This window comes from Alligator mississippiensis, unplaced genomic scaffold (genome assembly GCF_030867095.1).
Source record: "Alligator mississippiensis isolate rAllMis1 unplaced genomic scaffold, rAllMis1 scaffold_55, whole genome shotgun sequence".
NCBI classification, from domain to species: domain Eukaryota; kingdom Metazoa; phylum Chordata; order Crocodylia; family Alligatoridae; genus Alligator; species Alligator mississippiensis.
Window position 1 is genome coordinate 72,501 of NW_026775353.1, and position 5,000 is coordinate 77,500.

A 5,000-nucleotide genomic window follows, 5' to 3' on the forward strand; every position below is an offset into this window, starting at 1 on the left:
TCCTGGCAATATTGTAGATGCGGCACCCGGCCCAGCCACCGGGGGCAACCGCCGAAAGTGTCCGCCCTCCTGGAGCGAAGGCCCGGGCAAGGCCCGTTTCAAAAACCTCATACGGACTTCCGGAGCCCGAGCCCCGGCGCCAGGTCGACCCAGGGCCGACCTCCCGGGCCCCAGAGAGGCTCGTCTCCGCCGCGGAAGCCGCCCGCCGCCCGCGCCGAAGGCCCCCGGGCCCGCCCGGCCTCCGGGCAGGGCACCGGGGAGAAGTAGGAATCGTGGCCGGGCTCCTGGAACTCCTGCCCGGCCTGCCACGCGGAAGCATGCCGGGTTCTCCCGCCGCGCCGTGCAGGTTCTTCCGCCCCTCGCCGGGGTAGCCGGGCTCCAACCGCTGGGCCCCGCAGCGTGGAAGGGGCCCTGCGAGTCGCCGCCGGCCTGCACGCCCGCCGTGCAGTCGACCGGGTCGAAGCCGGAATCGCGGCCGGGTTCCTGGAACTCTCGCCCGGCCTGCCCGCCCGGCCCGCCCCCCGGGCCGGGGCGCCAGTCGACATGGAGCCAAACTCGGTTTTGACCCCCTCCTGCAGCACGGTCCGGCCCCGGAGGTTCCTCCGTCCGACCTCCTGGAACCCAAGATGGGCATCCAGGGTCCCGAAATCCGTGTCCCCGAAAATCTCCGCGAACCTTTCCTGGCAATATTGTAGATGCGGCACCCGGCCCAGCCACCGGGGGCAACCGCCGAAAGTGTCCGCCCTCCTGGAGCGAAGGCCCGGGCAAGGCCCGTTTCAAAAACCTCATACGGACTTCCGGAGCCCGAGCCCCGGCGCCAGGTCGACCCAGGGCCGACCTCCCGGGCCCCAGAGAGGCTCGTCTCCGCCGCGGAAGCCGCCCGCCGCCCGCGCCGAAGGCCCCCGGGCCCGCCCGGCCTCCGGGCAGGGCACCGGGGAGAAGTAGGAATCGTGGCCGGGCTCCTGGAACTCCTGCCCGGCCTGCCACGCGGAAGCATGCCGGGTTCTCCCGCCGCGCCGTGCAGGTTCTTCCGCCCCTCGCCGGGGTAGCCGGGCTCCAACCGCTGGGCCCCGCAGCCTGGAAGGGCCCCTGCGAGTCGCCCCCCGGCCTGCACGCCCGCCGTGCAGTCGACCGGGTCGAAGCCGGAATCGCGGCCGGGTTCCTGGAACTCTCGCCCGGCCTGCCCGCCCGGCCCGCCCCCCGGGCCGGGGCTCCAGTCGACTTGGAGCCAAACTCGGTTTTGACCCCCTCCTGCAGCACGGTCCGGCCCCGGAGGTTCCTCCGTCCGACCTCCTGGAACCCAAGATGGGCATCTAGGGTCCCGAAATCCGTGTCCCCGAAAATCTCCGCGAACCTTTCCTGGCAATATTGTAGATGCGGCACCCGGCCCAGCCACCGGGGGCAACCGCCGAAAGTGTCCGCCCTCCTGGAGCGAAGGCCCGGGCAAGGCCCGTTTCAAAAACCTCATACGGACTTCCGGAGCCCGAGCCCCGGCGCCAGGTCGACCCAGGGCCGACCTCCCGGGCCCCAGAGAGGCTCGTCTCCGCCGCGGAAGCCGCCCGCCGCCCGCGGCGAAGGCCCCCGGGCCCGCCCGGCCTCCGGGCAGGGCACCGGGGAGAAGTAGGAATCGTGGCCGGGCTCCTGGAACTCCTGCCCGGCCTGCCCCGCGGAAGCATGCCGGGTTCTCCCGCCGCGCCGTGCAGGTTCTTCCGCCCCTCGCCGGGGTAGCCGGGCTCCAACCGCTGGGCCCCGCAGCGTGGAAGGGGCCCTGCGAGTCGCCGCCGGCCTGCACGCCCGCCGTGCAGTCGACCGGGTCGAAGCCGGAATCGCGGCCGGGTTCCTGGAACTCTCGCCCGGCCTGCCCGCCCGGCCCGCCCCCCGGGCCGGGGCGCCAGTCGACATGGAGCCAAACTCGGTTTTGACCCCCTCCTGCAGCACGGTCCGGCCCCGGAGGTTCCTCCGTCCGACCTCCTGGAACCCAAGATGGGCATCCAGGGTCCCGAAATCCGTGTCCCCGAAAATCTCCGCGAACCTTTCCTGGCAATATTGTAGATGCGGCACCCGGCCCAGCCACCGGGGGCAACCGCCGAAAGTGTCCGCCCTCCTGGAGCGAAGGCCCGGGCAAGGCCCGTTTCAAAAACCTCATACGGACTTCCGGAGCCCGAGCCCCGGCGCCAGGTCGACCCAGGGCCGACCTCCCGGGCCCCAGAGAGGCTCGTCTCCGCCGCGGAAGCCGCCCGCCGCCCGCGCCGAAGGCCCCCGGGCCCGCCCGGCCTCCGGGCAGGGCACCGGGGAGAAGTAGGAATCGTGGCCGGGCTCCTGGAACTCCTGCCCGGCCTGCCCCGCGGAAGCATGCCGGGTTCTCCCGCCGCGCCGTGCAGGTTCTTCCGCCCCTCGCCGGGGTAGCCGGGCTCCAACCGCTGGGCCCCGCAGCCTGGAAGGGCCCCTGCGAGTCGCCCCCCGGCCTGCACGCCCGCCGTGCAGTCGACCGGGTCGAAGCCGGAATCGCGGCCGGGTTCCTGGAACTCTCGCCCGGCCTGCCCGCCCGGCCCGCCCCCCGGGCCGGAGCGCCAGTCGACATGGAGCCAAACTCGGGGTTGACCCTCGCCTGCAGCACGGTCCGGCCCCGGAGGTTCCTCCGTCCGAGCTCCTGGAACCCAAGATGGGCATCTAGGGTCCCGAAACCCGTGTCCTCGAAAATCTCCGCGAACCTTTCCTGGCAATATTGCAGATGCGGCACCCGGCCCAGCCACCGGGACGAACCGCCGAAAGTGTCCGGCCTCCTGGAGCGAAGGCCCGGGCAAGGCCCGTTTGAAAAACCTCATACGGACTTCCAGGGCCGGAGCCCCGGCGCCAGGTCGACCGCGGGCCTCCCTCCCGGGGCCCAGCACGGCTCGTCTCCCCCGCGGGAGCAGCCCGCCGCCCTCGCCGAAGGCCCCCGGACCTGCCCGGCCTCCGGGCAGGGCACCGGGGAGAAGCCGGAATCGCGGCCGGGCTCCTGGAACTCTCGCCCGGCCAAGCCGCTCGGCCCGCCCCTGGGCCGGAGCTCCAGTCGACATGGAGCCAAACTCGCGGTTGAACCTCTCCTGCAGCACGGTCCGGCCCCGGAGGTTCCTCCGTCCGAGCTCCTGGAACCCAAGATGGGCATCTAGGGTCCCGAAACCCGTGTCCCCGAAAATCTCCGCGGACCTTTCCTGGCAATATTGTAGATGCGGCACCCGGCCCAGCCGCCGGGAGCAACCGCCGAAAGTGTCCGGCCTCCTGGAGCGAAGGCCCGGGCACGGCCCGTTTGAAAATCCTCATACGGACTTCCAGGGCCGGAGCTCGGGAGCCAGGTCGACCCCGGGCCTCCCTCCCGGGCGTTAGGGCGGCTCGTCTCCCCCGCGGGAGCAGCCCGCTGCCCGCGCCGAAGGCCCCCGGACCCGCCCGGCCTCCGGGCAGGGCACCGGGGAGAAGCCGGAATCGCGGCCGGGCTCCTGGAACTCTCGCCCGGCCAAGCCGCTCGGCCCGCCCCTGGGCCGGAGCTCCAGTCGACATGGAGCCAAACTCGCGGTTGAACCCCTCCTGCAGCACGGTCCGGCCCCGGAGGTTCCTCCGTCCGAGCTCCTGGAACCCAAGATGGGCATCTAGGGTCCCGGAAACCGTGTCCCCGAAAATCTCCGCGGACCTTTCTCGGCAATATTGTAGATGCGGCACCCGGCCCAGCCACCGGGACGAACCGCCGAAAGTGTCCGCCCTCCTGGAGCGAAGGCCCGGGCACGGCCCGTTTGAAAAACCTCATACGGACTTCCGGAGCCCGAGCCCCGGCGCCAGGTCGACCCAGGGCCAACCTCCCGGGCCCCAGAGAGGCTCGTCTCCCCCGCGGGAGCAGCCCGCCGCCCGCGCCGAAGGCCCCCGGACCTGCCCGGCCTCCGGGCAGGGCACCGGGGAGAAGCCGGAATCGCGGCCGGGTTCCTGGAACTCTCGCCCGGCCCGCCCCTGGGCCGGAGCTCCAGTCGACATGGAGCCAAACCCGGGGTTGACCCCCTCCTGCAGCACGGTCCGGTCCCGGAGGTACCCCTGCCCGACCTCCTGGAACCCAAGATGGGCAACTAGGGTCCCGAAAAGCGTGTCCCCGAAAATCTCCGCGGACCTTTCCTGGCAATATTGTAGATGCGGCACCCGGCCCAGCCACCGGGGGCAACCGCCGAAAGTGTCCGCCCTCCTGGAGCGAAGGCCCGGGCACGGCCCGTTTGAAAAACCTCATCGGGACTTCCAGGGCCGGAGCCCCGGCGCCAGGTCGACCCCGGGCCTCCCTCCCGGGGCCCAGCACGGCTCGTCTCCCCCGCGGGAGCATCCCGCCGCCCGCGCCGAAGGCCCCCGGACCTGCCCGGCCTCCGGGCAGGGCACCGGGGAGAAGTCGGAATCGCGGCCGGGCTCCTGGAACTCCCGCCCGGCCTGCCCCGCGGAGTCCTGCCCGGGCTCCCGCCGCCTTGGCCCGGGACGACCACCCCTCGGCGGGGTGCCTCGGCTCCGACCCCGGAGGCCCGGGTCCCTGCCGGGGCCCTTGGACCCGCCCCCCGGGCTGCCCTTCCACGGAGCCCTTGACCGGGACGAGATCGGAATTGTGGCCGAGCTCCTGGAACTCTCGCCCGGCCTGACCGCCTTCTCCGGCCCTTTTCCGGTTTTCCCCGTTGACCTGGCTCCAAACTCGGGTTTGGCCCCTCAGCACGGCAGGGTTCTGCCCCGAAGATCCCTCTGACCGGCTTTCTGGAACCGAACATGGGCATTGAGGGTCCTTAAAAACGTGTTCTCGAAAATCTCCGCGAACGTTTCTTGGCTATATTGTAGATGCGGCACCCGGCCCAGCCACCGGGACGAACCGCCGAAAGTGTCCGCCCTCCTGGATCGAAGGCCCGGGCAAGGCCCGTTTCAAAAACCTCATACGGACTTCCGTGGGGGGGGCGGGCACCAGGTCAACCCCACGTATGCCTATGGGGATTTTCGCTCCCCAGGTCAAC